A 17311-nucleotide genomic window follows, 5' to 3' on the forward strand; every position below is an offset into this window, starting at 1 on the left:
GTTTTGCCATCCCTTCTGCTGAGGGTACCCCATAGTAGGCATTGCACTCGGAGTTCTAGGGGAATGGAACAAGGATTGGAGATGATAGTACTGATAGCAATGAGGGCAGCAACCAAAACAAGCAAGCAAGGAGGCCTACAAACAAAGAAACAAGAGGGCAGGGAAAGCCTGAACCATGAAGACCACATCTTTTTTAATCTATTTTATTTTCTCATTTAAATAGTTTTTGGGGAACAGGAGATGTTTGGTTGCATGGAAAAGTTCTTTAGTGGCGATTTCTGAGATTCTGGTATACCCATCACCCCAGCAGTGCACACTGTACCCAATGTATAGTCTTTTATCCCTCACTCCCCTCCAACCCTTCCCCATGAGTCCCCAAAGTCCATTATATCATTCTTTATGCCTTTGAATCCTCATATCTTAGCTCCTACTTATAAGTGAGAATACACAATGTTTGGTTTTCCATTCCTGAGTTACTTCACTTGGAATAATGATGTCCAATTCCACCCAAGTTCCTGCCAGTGCCATTATTTCATTCCTTTTTATGGCTGAGTAGTATTCTATGGTGTATATATATCATATTTTCTTTATCCACTCATTGGTTGATGGGTATGTAGGCTTGTTCCATATTTTTGCAATCACAAATTGTGCCGCTACAAACATATGTATATAAGACTTTTTTTCATTTGATGATTTATTTTTCTCTGGGTAGATACCCAGTTGTGGGATTGCTGGATCAAATGGTAGTTCTACATTTAGTTCTTTAAGGAATTCCCATAGTGTTTTCCATAGTGCTTGTACTAGTTTACAGTCCCATGAACAATATAAAAGTGTTCCCTTTTTACTATATCCATGTCAACATTTGTTATTATTTTATTTTTTAATTATGGCTATTCTTGCAGGGGTAAGGTGGCATCTCATCATGGTTTTGATTTCCATTTCCATTTAGTGATGTTGAGCATTTTTTCATATGTCTGTTAGCCGTTTGTATATCTTCTTTTGAGAATTGTCTATTCATCCCAGCGTGGTGGCTCAAGCCTGTAATCCACACTTTGGGAGGCCAAGGCAGACAGATCACCTAAGGTCAGGAGTTCGAGACCAGCCTGGCCAACATGGTGAATCCCTGTGTCTACTAAAAATACAAAAATTAGCCGAGCATGGTGGCATGTGCCTGTAATCCCAACTACTTGGGAGGCTGAGGCAGGAGAAATTGCTTGAGCCCAGGAGGCGGAGGTTGCAGTGAGCCAAGATCATGCCATTGCACTCCAGCCTGGGCAACAAGAGAGAGACTCTGTCTCAAAAAGAGAGAGAGAGAGTTGTCTATTCATGTCTTTGCCTACTTTTTGATGAAATTGTTTGCTTTTTTCTTGCTGATTTGTTTGAGTTCTTTGTAGATTCTGGATATTAGTCTTTGGTTGGATGCATAGTTTGTGAATATTTTCTCCCACTCTGTGGGTTGTCTGTTTATTCTGCTGATTCCTTCTTTGCTGTGCAGAAGCTTTTTAGTTTAATTAGGTGCCATCTATTTATCTTTGTTTTTGTTGTGTTTGCTTTGGGGCTCTTGGTTATGAACTCTTTGCCTAAACCAATGTTTAGAAGAGATTTTTTCTATGTTATCATCTAGAATTTTTATGATTTCAGGTTTTAGATTTAATTATTTGATTCATCTTCAGTTGATTTTTGTATAAGGTGAGAGATGAGGACCGAGTTTCATTCTTCTGCATGCGGCTTGCCAATTATACCACCACTGTTTGTTGAATAGGATATTCTTTCCCCACTTTATGTTCTTGCTTTGTTGAAGATCAGTTGGTTGTAAATATTTGGCTTTATTTCTGGATTCTCTATTCTGTTCCATTGGTCTATGTGCCTATTTTTATACCAATATAATGCTGTTTTGGTGGTGATAGACTTGTAGTATAGTTTGAAGTCCTGTAATGTGATGCCTCCAGATTTGTTCTTTTTGCTTAGTCTTGTTTTGGCTATGTGGGCTCTTTTTTGGCTTCATGTGAATTTTAGGATTGTTTTTTCTAGTTCTGTGAAGAATGACAATGGTATTTTGATGGGAATTGCATTGAATTTGTAGATTGCTTTTGGCAGTATGGTCATTTCTACAATATTGATTCTAACCATCCATGAGCATGGGATGTGTTTCCATTTGTTTGTGTCATCTATGATTTCTTTCAGCAGTGTTTTATAGTTTTCCTTGTAGAGATCTTTTACCTCCTTAGTTAGGTATATTCCTACGTTTGTTTTTTGTTTGTTTGTTTTTTGTTTGTTGGTTTTTTGTTTGTTGGGTTTTGTTTTGTTTTGTTTTGTTTTGTTTTTGGCAGCCATTATAAAAGGATTTGAGTTCTTGATTTGATTCTCAGCTTGGTTGGTAGTGGTGTATAGCAGTGCTATGGATTTGTATACATTGATTTTGTATCCTGAAACTTTACTGAATTCATTTATCAGATCTAGGAACTTTTTGGATGGGTCTTTAGGGTTTTCTAGGTATACAATCCTATCATCAGTGAACACCAACAGTTTGACTTCCCCTTCACCAATTTAGATGCCCTTTATTTATTTATTTTTTCTGGTTGCTCTGGTTAGGACTTCCAGTACACTGTTGAATAGCAGTGGTGAAAGTGGGCAACCTTGTCTTGTTCTAGTTCTTAGCAGGAATGCTTTCAACTTCTCCCCATTCAGTACAATGTTGGTTGTGGGTTTGTCATAGATGGCTTTTATTACCTTGAAGTATGTCCCTTCCATGCCGATTTCACTGAGGGTTTTAATCATAAAGGGATACCGGATTTTGTCAAATATTTTTTCTCCATCTATTGAGATATGATTTTGCTTTTAATTCTGTTTATGTGATGTATCAGATCTACTGACTTGTGTATGTTAAACCATACCTGCATCCTTGGTATGAAACCCACTGATCATGGTGTATTATCTTTTTGATATGGTGTTGGATTTGGTTAGCACTATTTTGTTGAGGATTTTTGCATCTATGTTCATCAGGGATATTGGTCTGTAGTTTTCTCCTTTTTTAATGTCTCTTCCTGATTTTGGTATTAGGGTGATACTGGCTTCATAGAATGATTTAGGGAGGATTCTCTCTTTCCTCTATCTTTTGGAATAGTTTCAGTAAAATTGGTACCAATTCTTCCTTGAATATCTGATAGAATTCAGTTGTGAATCCATCTGGTCCTGAACTTTTTTGTTGGTAATTTTTTTATTACTGTTTCAGTCTCATTACTTTTACTTGGTCTGTTCAGAGTTTCTATTTCTTCCTCATTTAATCTGGGAGGGTTTTATATTTCCAGGAATTTATCCATCTCCCCCAGACTTTCTAGTTCGTGCATGGAAAAGTGTTCATAGTAGCCTTGAATGATCTTTTGTATTTCTGTGTTATCAGTTGTAATATCTCCTGTTTTGTTTCTAATTGAGCTTATTTGGATCTTCTCTCTTCTTTTCTTGGCTACTCTCACTAATGGTCAATCAATCTTGTTCATCTTTTCAAAGAACCAGCTTTTTGTTTCATAAGTCTTTTGTATTTTTTTGTTTGAATTTCGTTTAGCTCTGCTCTGATCTTTGTTTCTTCCTTTTTTTCTTCTTTTTTTGTTTCAATTTCATTTAGTTCTGCTCTGATCTTTCTTTCTTTTCTTCTGCTGGGTTTGGGTTTGTTCTTGTTTCTCTAGTTCCTTGAGGACTGACCTTAGATTGTCTATTCATGCTCTTTCAGACTTTTTGATGTAGGCATTTAATGTTATGAACTTTCCTTTTAGCAATGATTTGGCTGTATCTCAGAGATTTTGATAACTTGTGTCACTGTTATCATTCAGTTCAAAGAATGTTTTAATTTCTATCTTGATTTCATTGTTGACCCAAAGATCATTCAGGAATAGATTACTTAATTTTCTTGTGTTTTTATAGTTTTGAGGGTTCCTTTTGGAGTTGATTTCCAGTTTTATTCCACTATTGTCTGAAAGCGTACTTGATATAATTCTGATTTTCTTAAATTTATTGAGACTTGTTTTGGGCCTATCATACGGTCTATCTTGGAGAATGTTCCATGTGCTGATGAAAATAAAGTATATGTTGGTTAGAATGCACTGTAAACATCTGTTAAGTCCATTTGTTCTAGGGTACAGTTTAAATCCATTGTTTCTTTGTTGGTTTTCTGTCTTGATGACCTGTTTAGTGCTCTACTGAAGTATTGAAGCCACCTGCTATGATTGTGTTGCTGTCTATCTTGTTTCTTATGTCTAGTAATAATTGTTTTATAACTTTGGGAGCTCCAGTGTTAGGTGTATATATGTTTAGGATTGTGATATTTTCCTATTGGACTGATCCTTTTATCATTATATAATGTCCCTCTTTGTCTTTTTTAACGGTTGTTACTTTAAAGTCTGTTTTGTCTGATATAGGAATAGGTACTCCTGTTCACTTTTGGTTTCCATTTCCATGGAATATCTTTTTCTACCCCTCTACCCCAAGTTTATGTGAGTCCTTATGTGTTAGGTGAGTCTCTTGAAGATAGCAGATACTTGGTTAGTGAACATTTATCCATTCTGCCATTCTGTATATTTTAAGTTGAGCATTAAATGTTAGTATTGAGATATGAGGTACTATTTTATTCAGCATGCTAGTTGTTGCCAGATGGTTTTTCTTCATTGCATTATTGTTCATCATTATTGTTTTTATTGTGAGATTTATGTGTTAAGAAGTTTCTATTTTGGTGTATTTTGAAGTTTTGTTCCAAGATTTAGAACTCCTTTTATCATTTCTTGTAGTGCTGGCTTGGTAATGGTGAATTCTCTTTGCATTCGTTTGTCTGAAAAAAGCTTTATCTCTAATTCATCAATGAAGCTTAGTTTTGCTGGATACAAAATTCTTGGCTGGACATTATTTTGTTTGAGGAGGCGAAAGATAGAACCCCAATCTCTTTGAGTTTGTAGGCTTTCTGCTGAGAAATCTGCTGTTAAGCTGATAGGTTTTCCTTCATAGGTTACCTGATGCTTTTGCCTCACATCTCTTAAGATTGTTTCCTTAGTCTTTACTTTAAATAATCTAATGACTCTGTGCCTCCATGATTATCTTTATGCAATGAATTTCCCAGGTGTTCTTTGCCTGGGAAAGAACTTATATTGAATGTCTCGTATTTGGATGTCTTGTGTTTAGATGTCTAGATCTCTAGTGAGTCCAGGGAAGCTTTCCTCAATTATTCCCTCAAATATGTTTTCTGAACTTTTAGATTTCTCTTATTTCTCAGGAAAACCAATAATCCTTAGGTTTGGCCATTTAACATAATCCCACATTTCTTGGAGGCGTTCTTCATTTTTTTATTCTTTTTTCTTTGTCTTTGTCTTCGAAAGCCTTGTCTTTGAGCTCTGAAGTTCTGTCTTCTATTTGTTCTAGTCTGTTGTTGACACTTTCCAGTGCATTTTGTATTTCTCTAAGTGTGTCTTTCATTTCCAGATGTTGTGATTGTTTTTTCTTTATGATATTTATTTCTCTGGGGAATTTTTCATCCATATCCTGTATTGTTTTTTAACTGTCTTTAAGTTGGTTTTCACCTTTCTCTGGTATCTCCTTGAGTAGCTTAATGATCAACCTTCTAATTTTTTTCTGGCAATTCAAAGATTTCTTCTTGATTTGGATCAATTTCTGGTGAGCTAGTGTGATCTTTTGGGGGCGTTTTATAGAACCTTGTTTTGTCATATTACCAGAATTACTTTTCTGGTTCCTTCTCATTTGGGTAGACCGTTTCGGTGGAAAAATCTGGAACTCACAGCCCAATGTTCAGATTTTTTGTCCCATGGGATGATCCCTTGATGTGGTGCTCTCCCCCTTCCCCTAGAGATGGGGCTTCCTGAGAGCCATACTGCAGTGATTGTTATTGCTCTTCTGGGTCTAGCCACCCAGTGGGGCTACCAGGCTCTGGGCTGGTACTGGGGAATGTCTGCAAAGAGTCCTGTGATGTCATCCATCTTCAGGTCTCTCAGCCATGGATACCAGCACCAGATCTGGTGGAGGCAGTAGGGGAATGAAATAGACTCTTTGAGAGTCCTTGGTTGTAGATATGTTCAGTGTGCTGAACATATGTTGGTTATGCTAGCAATGAAATTGTCCCATGGACAGACTGAGGATCTCTGGTTAGCCAGGATATTGCAGGCAATTGAATTAGCTATTATTTGCTCCTTCCTTGGAGCAGGGTTATTCTGTCATGAATTACTGTAATGTCCTGAGTTGGTTGGCTTCCATCCAAGAGATGGCACTTTCAAGAGTGCACAAGCTGCACTAGTAGAAAGGGGATATAAGCTTGCTCTAAGTTGGCCAGTGTAAGTATTCAGGTTTCTCAGGCAAGGGGCAGGGCCATAAAGCTCCCAAGAATTTATGTCTTTTGTGATTGGCTACCAGGGTAAGTAGAGAAAGACCATCAGATGGGGACAGGGTTAGGCAAGTCTGACTCAGACTCTCCTTGGGCAGGGCTTGCTGCAGCCACTGCAGAAAATTGGCGGGCGGGGTGGGGGGCTCTTGGGCCAATGGGGTATGTTTCAGAGCAGATTATGGCTGCCTCTGTCACCATGGAAGTGGGGGAAAGCCGGTAGCAATAGGCCTCACCCAGCTGAGATGCAGTTGGCAAGGCCGGTCTCACTCTTGCCATGCCCTGATAACAGTGGTGAGTGCAGGCAGTCTGCATACATTAAGACGTTTTTCCCTTACCAGTTGAGTGTTCCTAAAGTAAGGTCATTTACCAGTTAAACTCCACCATTTTGCCTCTTAGTGCACATGCTTGAGCCTACTTGCCCAGCTCCTGAGATCTTATCAGAAAGCTACTGATCACCATTTTAGGTGTTTTCTATCCATTGGGAGACTTGCCCTGGAGTCTTTACCTGGAGCTGGCTGCGACCAATTATTATTATAGAACGACAGTTTAACAACCACCTGACCATCACTGATGGTTGTCTGACATTCCTGGTTATAGGATGAGGGCCTCTCCTGGCCTGCTCTTATCTGCCTAACTTTCTTTCTAGAATCACTAGGAGTTTAGCAAGGGAATAATAAAGATAACAGTCAGAATGGTTTTCTTCCTCAGGGGTGGGGGTAGGAAGAGGATTCCAATGCGTTAGGACACTGGTAGTGTGGAGAAAGCTGTTTATTATTCCATATACCTTGTAGTGTGTATGCGTGTGTGGTTTTATTGGTATGACATATTATCTAATTTTTAAAAGCAACTAAAATATGAGTATTTGTTTCTAGAAACTCTAGAGCATAAAGCGTATGGAAACATCTGTTTGGTATACTGAAGACATAATGCTTGCTTTGACTGGGAAAATCACAATAACTTGTTTTTGAATGTCACTTGCCATTTTCAAAAGTATCACCAAGTTGTTGCCAAATGGTAGTGTGAACTTGGGGTTGCCAAATATTCAGATCTTTACAAGAAAAGCTGGAAATAAAAGTTTTTCATATATGCAACTAATTTAACTATTTGGAAATGGTAAATGAATCAATACTATGAAGGTCAAACAAAAGCCATCCATTTGTAAGTTGCCAGGCTATGACCTCTCTTCTACTCATAGTCTCTTAGAGGTAGTATTAGACCCCGAGTAAGTAAGGTCATTCCTTTTAGATAGGACATGAGCTCTTCAGTATATTCCACAACTCCCCATTCTTCTCACATCCTGCCATCTTCATTCTTCTATATTTTCTGCCTGTGACCACGAGATGGCTGTTTGTAAACCAATCCCTCTTCCATGTTCTATGACATTGATAGGAATCTACCTGTATTTCTCTCAATTCACCATTAGAGGGCAGGCATAGAAAATAAAAGATGAACAACCATAGATTTTGCAACTACTGGTATGTTCAGAGAAAAGAATCCAGGGATCAACTACAAAAGTCATTTTGTGTTTTTCTGAGTTTAGAAGTATTCTGCAAACATAAAGTATGAAGGTGGGAGTGTTCAAGCTTTGCAAGAGCTGACCTCTATAGAGAGTCTGCTCTAAGAATCAGAGCTTGGCATTGCTTAGGGGCCTAGCTCAGGACAACCAGGAACATGGCTTCTTTCAGAAATTCTTACAAATAAGTAAGAGATTCCATATGCTCTCTCACAGTCACACTTTTCTGCTGAACACGTCTGTCAAAGGTAATCTCTTTGATAATCATACGTTCTTTGGGGAAAGACTATGGAGCAGAGTAGGGATAAGCCAGCCTCTCCCAGTGGGCAAAGGGCAAATCACAGTGTTCAGTAGCTGGAAAAGGTTTGGCAACCAGCTCTCAAAACAAACAAACAAAACAGCTCTGACTTGTAGCATTTGCCAATTTTTATGGTGCACATACTCCTTCCTTGGCCAAATTTAAGCTTCCAATATGGTGTCACTGAATACACAGTTGGGAAGAGATGCACACAATGGGCTCTTGCCAACCATAACACGCCCGCTTAACCACACCACTGACTCCTAGCTCCTACCTCCATTTCAAAGTTACATCTTTACTGTAAAAGCAGGCCTGTCCCTAACATTTTTAGGGTTTAGGATACAGGTAGAAATGGAGGCCCACATACTTTATGTCTAGATATTTAAGGTATAAATCAAACAAACAAACTGTTCGCTAAAATATGTTTTATTCTGTCGCCTTGACAAATATACCTTTATACCTGGAAAGCCAGGTTTAAATTTAGAATTCTAGGCCTGAACACGGTTACATAGAAGAAGCCATCTCGGGCCCTCCATCTCAGGCTAACTCCCCTTCTCTTCCCACCCTCAGCACAGACAAGCCCTAGCCCTTGCTTCCAAGCTCTAACCACACACTCTGCAAACAGCTGCCCCTTGGCCATTTCTTAGGCCTGGGTGTGAGCACATTGAAAGGGTAGTCTGTGCACAGAATGGGATGAGGGAGGAGACCACATTCACCTAAAAGTGGACTGGTGGTTATTTGAGAAGGGAATTACAGGGCCTCAAGTGCCTGAAGCATGGAGGTGGGGGTTAGGCTCCAAGAGGGCATGTCCTCGTTGCTCTGGGGATTCCTCACTCTTTGGGCCCAGGACCAACATGGCCCAGGACCAACATGGGCCTTTTAAAGTACAGGACTCAGGTCAGTGCACTTTCTCTCCCACTCCTGAGAGTGACTACTGCGCAAAAGTCTCTCCTCTGTCAGGATCTTCTGATGACCTTCAGTGTTAAACATCCCTCCCTCATTGAGGGAGAAATTCCAATCACTCAGACAGTATGTACTGGTTACTACAATGTGCTGGCTCTGAGCTGACAGCAAAGGAAGGAAAAGATTCTTCTGCCTCAACATTTCTTTCTTTTTTTTTTTTCCAGACAGAGTCTCGCTCTGTTGCCAGGCTGGAGTGCAGTGGAGCAATCTCAGCTCACTGTAACCTCTGCCTCCCAGGTTCAAGCAATTCTCCTGCCTCAGCCTTGTGACTAGCTGAGATTACAGGCACCCACCACCACGCCCGGCTAATTTTTGTATTTTTAATAGAGATGGGGTTTCACCATGTTGACCAGGCTGGTCTTGAACTCCTGACCTCAGGTGATCCGCCTGCCTCAGCCTCCTAAAGTGCTGGGATTACAAGCATGAGCCACCACGCCCAGCCTTTGCCTCAACATTTCCGAAAGGTTAGTCCATTATATTTGGGTCTTCACTTGTACTTTAGAGCAGGGGTCAGCAAACCAGGACCCACAGGCCAAATCCTGCCCACTCGTGTTTGTACTGCCCATGACCTTAGAATACATTTTGAAAGGGCTAATGAAAAAAATCAAAAGAAGTATATTTCTGGATATGAGAAAACTATACAAATTCTAATTTAATTGTCCATGAAGAAAACTGTACCAGAACACAGCCCTGTTGGTTTACATATTGTCTATGACTACCGTGGCTGTTGACTGGTTGTGATGGAGGCTCTTTGGTCTACAAAGCCCAAAATATTTCCTCCCTAACCCTTAAGAAAGTTTCCCAACCTGTACTTTCGAGTTAAGTTTCTTTCCTGTGTTTCTCCAAAGAAGATTGGTGGTACATAGAGTAAGAAGGATGTGAGCCCCTGAGAGTGACAGACAGGACTGGCTGGATTTCCTAGGCCAACTAAGGATTCCTAAGCCTAGCTGGGGAAGGTGACCACATCTACCTTTAAACACAGGGCTTATAACTCAGCTCACACCCAACCAATCAGACATCTCACTAAAATACCAATTAGGCTAAAGGCAGGAGGTAAAGAAATAGTCAATCATCTGTCACCTGAGAGCACAGGGGGAGGGGACAATGATTAGGGATGACTGGGGATATAAATCCCAGGCATTCGAGCGGGGAGTGGGCAACCCCCTTTGGGTCCCCACCCATTGTACGGGAGCTTTGTTTTCACTCTGTTAAATCTTGCAACTGCACTCTCTTCTGGTCCATGTTTGTTACGGCTCTAGCTGAGCTTTCGCTCACCATCCACCACTGCTGTTTGCCGCCGCCACAGACCTGCCACTGACTTCCCCCCTCCAGATCCAGCAGGGTGTCCACTGTGCTCTTGACCCAGCAAGGTGCCCATTGCTACTCCCATCAGGCTAAAGGCTCACCATTGTTCCTGCACGGCTAAGTGCCCGGGTTCGTCCTAATTGAGCTGAACACTAATCGCTGGGTTCCACCGTTCTCTTCCGTGACCCATGGCTTCTAATAGAGCTATAACACTCACCGCATGGCCCAAGGTTCCATTCCTTGGAATCCAGGAGGCCAAGAACCCCAGGTCAGAGAACAAAAGGCTTCCTGCCATCTTGGGAGCGCCCACCAGCATCTTGGGAGCAACCTGCCACCATCTTGGGAGCTCTAAGAACAAAGACCCACTGGTAACAAGAGGGAAGGGCTGAGAGAGGACAAAAAGGTGGACACCAGAATTTGGGGCTGGATAGATTGCAGAACTTCACCTCCTGAGAAAAAAGCCTAGGTACATAAGGACCAAAAGAGTAAGAAAAAATGGGCATGGGAGCCTGTCATGCTTCATCAACACACAGACCAGTCTTTGCCTTAGTTTCCCTCATTAATTCCATATATGGTCTCCATTTAATTGGAACTTTAAATCTCCGCTGTAGAACTCACCATAGTGCCTTTGCTGTGTAATTAATTAACTTTAGGGTTGAATGGCATTGGGGGCTCATTATTAAAACATCTACAGCAGCTCTGTCTAGTATAAAGATAATGAGAGCCAGCTATATATGTCCATATTTTCTAATAGTTTCATTTTCAAAAGTAAAAAGAAACTGGCAATATAAATGAACTATTTTACTTACACCAATATATCCAAAATATTATGATTTCAATATGTAATCAGTATAAAAATTAGAGATATTCTATATTCTTTTTTTACACTAAGTCTTTAAATCTGGTAAATATTTTATACTGACAGCACATCTCAGTTTGAAAAATCTCATGCTAAATTTTCACCAGTAATACTTGATCTGTATTTATATTTCATAAAATTAATGGTTGAAAGAGTAGATTACGTGCCCTTTTCACAAGGTGGCGCCAAAAGCAAAGAAGGAAGCTCCTGCCACTCCTAAAGCAGAAGCCAAAGCAAAGGTTTTGAAGGCCAAGAAGGCAGTGTTGAAAGGTGTCAACAACAAAAAACAATATCCGCACGTCACCCACCTTTCTGGTGGCCCAAGACACAGCGACTCCGGAGGCAGCCCAGATATCCTCGGAAGATTGCCCCCAGGAGAAACAAGCTTGACCACTATGCTGTCAAGTTTCCACTGACCACTGAGTCTGCCATGAAGAAGATAGAAGACAACACACTCGTGTTCATTTGGATGTTAAAAACAACAAGCACCAGATCAAACAGGTTGTGTGACATTGATGTGGCCAAGGTCAACACCCTGATTCACCCTGATGGAGAGAAGAAGGCATATGTTCAACTGGCTCCTGATTACAATGCTTTGGATGTTGCCCTGTTGCCAAAAAAATTGGGATCATCTAAACTGAGTCCATCTGGCTAATTCTAAATATATGTATATCTTTTCACTAGAAAAAAAAAAAAAGTAGATTACATACTCAAAGTATTCTGAACATGCTTAAATATTTTCTAATATTATATGAAGTTTCAATTTTTAAATGTAAATTTAAATTCATTAATATTAAATAAAATTTAAAACTCAGTTCTTTAGTTGTCATAGCCACATTTCATGGGCTCCATAGCCACATATGGTTAGTGACTACCATATTAGACAGAGTGGCACTAGATAAATTCATGGAAACTGAACTTCCAAGCATTGTTCTCTTTTATTGGTTTCTGTCAACAACAGGATGACAATTAATATTTACAGAGCACTTATTCTGTGCCTTTAAGCTCTTCAAGTCACAGGGAACTGTCATAAGAGCAGACATATACAGTCATGTGTCGCTTAACAATAAGAATCCCTTCTGAGAAACGTGTTGTTAGGTGACTTTTGTCATCGTGGAAACATCATAGAGTATATTTACACAAACCTAGATAGTATAGCCTACTAAATACCTAGGCTATATGGTATAACCTATTGTTCCAGGGTTACAAACCTCCACAGCAAGTTACCCTACTGAATACTGTAGGCAATTGTAATACAATGATAAGCATTTGTGTATATAAACATATCTAAACCTGGGAAAGATGCAGAAAAAATACAGTATAAAAGATTTAAAAAGTATGACACCTGGATAGGGCACTTACCAAGAATGGAGTTTGTAGGACTGGAGTTGCTCTGGGTGAGTCAGTGAGTGAGTGGTGAGTGAATGTGAGGGCCTAGGACATTACTGTATATTATTGTAGACCCTATAAAGACTGTACACTTAGGCAATTCCAAATTTATTAAAAATATTTTTCTTTCTTCAATAATAAATTAACCTTAGCTTACTGTAACTGTTTTACTTTATAAACTTTTAAACTTTTTAAACTTTTTGACTCTGTTGTAATAACACTTAATTTAAAACACAAACACGTTGTATAGCCATACAAAAATACGTTCTTTCTTTATATCTTTATAAGCATTTTTTTTTTTTTTTACTTTTTAACCTTTTTGTTAAAAAAATAAGACACAAACACATTAGTCTGGGCTTACAGAAGGTCAGGATCATCAATACCGTTGTCTTCCACCTCCACATCATGTCCCACAGGAAGGTGTTCAGGAGCAACAACATGCATGGAGCTGTCATCTATAAGAATGCCTTCTCACACCTGTAATCCCAGCACTTTGGGAGGCTGAGGAAGGCAGATCACTTGAGGTCAGGAGTTTGAGACCAGCCTGGTCAACATGGTAAAACCCTGTCTCTACTAAAAATACAACAACAACAAAAAAAAAAAGCTAGGCACAGTGGTGCACACCTGTAATCCCGGCTACTCTGGAGACTGAGGTGGGAGAATCACTTGAATTCGGGAAATGGAGGTGAGATTAGCACCAGCCTGGTTGACTGAGCGAGACTCCTCAAAAAAACAAAAACAAAAAAGTGCCTTCTTCCATAATATCTCCTGAAGGACCTGCATGAGGTTGTTTTACAATTAATATTTTTTATAAGTAGAAAAAGCACATTCTAAAATAACAGTAAAAATCAGAGTACAGTAAATATATAACCCAGTAAAATAGCCATTTATTATCATTATCAAGTATTATGTCCTGTACATAATTGTATGTGCTATACTTTTATAGAATTGGCAGAGCTGTGCGTTTGTTTACACCAGCATCGCCACAAACATGTGAGTAGTTCATTGTGCTACAATGTTAGGATGGCTACAGGGTCACTAGGTAATAGGACATTTTCAGCTCCATTATAATCTTATGGAACCATCACAGTATGTATGGTCCATCGTTGACTGAAACGTCATTATGTAGCACATGACTTATATACTCTACCAAGGTAAGAAATTTACATTTTAATCCAAGAATAATGGAAACTCATTGATGAGTTTTAAATCACCAGAATCAGGTAAATCTGGTTTATGCTTTAAAAGGATCACTCTGGGTGGAGTAAGGAAGAGAGTGCGGCAAGAGTGAGAGCAGAGAGACTGGTTAAGTGGCTCTGGCAGTCATCCAGGCTGGAGATGAGGGAGCCTGGGCTAGGGTGGAGACAGTGGAGATGGTGAGAACTGGGTCTCTAAAATCTACTTGGGAAGTGGAGAACATAGTACTTGCATACAGAAGCAGAAGTGAGAGAAAAATCAAAGATGACTCTGAGGTCTTTTCCATGAGCCAGTGGTGAAGTTCCACTTACAGAGATGGGGAAGACAGAAGGCAAGCAGGCTGGAATGGGAGCAGGAGGGAATCAAAGTTCAGTTTAAAGAACATCAAGTTTGAGGCACTAAATGGTCATCTCTGGTAGGCAGCTGGATATTCAAACCTGAGGCTCAGCCAGGAGGTTGAGGTTGGAGATGTCAGTTTGGGAGTTTGAGGGCCAATTTTATAAGTCAAGTTGCCTGGGCTAGAGGCCCCAGTTAATCAAATATTAACCTAGGTGTTGCTGTGAAAATATTTTATTGCTGTGACTAAAACTCATAATCAGTTGAATTTAAGTAAGGGAGATTATCCTGATTCAATCAATTGCAAGACCTTAAAAGTAGAACTGAGGCTTCCCTGAGAAAGAAGTTGTTTTGCCTATGAACAGCAGTTCACTCCATGCCCAAGAGTTACTCGTCCTGACAGCCTGTGCTATGTAAGAATCATATAAGAAATGCCTTGCAATAAATCTCTTAATATATATTCTTGCTTGCTCTCTTTCTCCGGTGGAACCCTATCTGATATAGGAGTCCTTAACAAATACATGATACAGATGGTATCTTATGCCAAGCTTGTCCAACTCACAGCCTGAGGGCTGCACGCTGCACAGAATGGCTTTGAATGCGGCCCAGAAACATTATGAGATTTTGTTGTGATTTTTTTATTTTTTTATTTTTTTTAGCTCATCAGCTATTGCCAGGGTTCGTGTTTTCTATCTGTGGCCCAAGACTATTCTTCTTCCAGTGTGTTCCAGGGAAGCCGAAAGATTGGACACCCCTGTCTTATACCATGAGACTGTGTGAGATCTCCCAGAAAAAGAAAAGAGAAGGACCAAGGACACAGCCCAGAGTAAATCAACATTTAGAGGTCAGTTAAAAGAGAACACAAAACAGAGAAATAGCCAATAGCGTAGTTTTCCCTTCTGAGTGTTTATTAGGTTTGGCAATTCAGAAGTCATTGGCAAACTTAGCAAGAGTGACCATTTTTGTAGAATAGCGAGATCAGAAGCCATATGCCTCATGTGCCTTCATCTTGAATCTTCACAGCAACCCTTCAAGTTAAGCATCATTAACCTCCCGTATTGTTCAATATTATGCATGGTGTTGAAGACTGAAGCTCTGGAGCCTGAGTGCCTGAATTCAAACCCTGTCCCTTCTGCCTACTGACTGTGTTACCTGGCACATTATTTAACCAGTTGAACCTCAGTTTTCTCATCTGTAAAATGAAGTTACTGATAAACCCTCCTTCATATCATTGCTTTGAGAACTGTATGACTTATATGTAAAGCCCAGAGAAAGCTCCCTACACAGTAACTATCTACCTTATCACTCCCCTTGTACAGATGAAGGAACCGAGGCTCTCAGAGCTATCTGTAGATCCCAAAATCAATACCAAGGGCAGAAAGATGTCAGCCCTGTTGTTCTCTAGGACTTTACACCCTGAGTTAAAATTTGAAGCATGATTCCCACTCAGGGGCAGCAGCTCAGATTCAGGTTCCTTTGAGAGCAAGAGGTTTCTTCCAGAGGACAAGTAAGCCAAGTGAGCAGCAGGACCCAGTAAACAAAGTAAATGTTTGATTAACTGGTACTCTCAGTTCCTCACATGCCCAGAGACTGAGCTGGTCATTTGCAGATAATATGCACATGCCTTAACTGTATAACATGAGCACCATATCAAGTAGACAAAAAAACTATACACCTACATACAGTAACTTGGGGTTTTGTCTCATGTTTCTGAACATGGTTATCATCTTCCCAACCTATTCATTCAACTTCTCTAAGTTCTCACTGTCAATCTAAGCAAGAAAGAGGCTCTCTAAGAGGTAATTATTTGGGAATAGAGAATTGCAATAGGAATATGCATGGCATGGTAAACTATGCATGTATTCAGGGAGGGAAAGGAAGACAAGATTTTTCAAGAAAAAATGAGGAAGATTATATAATTGTTCTGAAATAATTATCTTTGGCTACAAAGATCAATAACAAGGGTGAGAACAGTCAGACTGGACAGGCAGCTGCTGGGCAGATGTCTTCGTAGAAGTAGTTTTTGCAACATGGCCTTTGTGGAAGGTTGCAGTTTTTGTAATTTTTTTGACAGTTTCTGTTACAGGCATACAAGCATGAAAACCCTCACTTCATGGCTTTCCTCAGCAGTATTTGTTAGCGTTTTCTTAACATTACTGACTCCATTTTGATTCTGAAAACTTTCACACCACATTCCTCTTCGGCCTGGCGATTTCTTACCTCTGTCAAGGTTATTCATTCTTTGTGAATGTTCCAATTATTTCCAGGATACTAGAAAATAAATTACAGTAGGCAAACATAATTACTATGAATAAACTCTTTAGGAAAGCAATAGGATGTTCTATATCCAGAATCAAAATTATGTTTGCCTATCATGTTTACATCAAGCTAAATCATGTTTACCTTTTACCTATCAAATTCCATTTCTGGGAATTTCTTGTGAGAAAATAACTCAAGAGAAGGAAAGGAAGTAATAGGCATGAAGATATGTTATTCAGTTAGATTTTCATATCTCTGTAGCAATTTGAAAATTATTTTCTCTCTAATGTAAAATTTTTTTAATCTAAAACTATGTCTGTACTCATCACATAACAGAAACTACACAGAAATTATGTATGCAAGGTAAAAGGAAACAACAAAGAACGTTGTTTTGGGCCATCTTCTCTCAATGGTAGCTTTATTACCTTACACAATAATTTCATCTCTCTAAGACCCAGTTTTCTCATCTGTTATATGAATATAATAATCAATATCCATTAAGCATTTTCTATCTGCCAGGCACTGTGTGTGCTAAATGCTTTACAGCCCTTATCTCATTTAATCCTTCAGTGATCCTATAAACAACTCTTATCTTCTTTTTCCAGATATGGAAATTGAAGCTCAGAGACATGAAGTGACGTACGCAAGATCACACATTAAAAAGGAGAGATAGAGAGACAAGATTTGTTTTTTGTTGTTATTTTGTTTTGTTTTGTTTTCTATTAAAAGCACTTCCCATAAGAGATGGGATTTCAGTTTCTTCCCAGATGATCTGTGAACCAGGGCTCATAATCACCTGGCTATAGCTGATGGTAA

General features: G+C 39.5%; 1 pseudogene; it reads left to right on the plus strand.

Moving 5' to 3' along the window:
- The first annotated feature begins 9156 nt into the window (after nucleotides 1-9156).
- On the plus strand, nucleotides 9157-11969 carry LOC105534338 (annotated as a pseudogene).
- The last annotated feature ends 5342 nt before the right edge of the window (nucleotides 11970-17311 follow it).

The sequence above is a fragment of the Mandrillus leucophaeus genome, unplaced genomic scaffold (genome assembly GCF_000951045.1).
Source record: "Mandrillus leucophaeus isolate KB7577 unplaced genomic scaffold, Mleu.le_1.0 Scaffold1335, whole genome shotgun sequence".
Lineage (NCBI taxonomy): Eukaryota > Metazoa > Chordata > Mammalia > Primates > Cercopithecidae > Mandrillus > Mandrillus leucophaeus.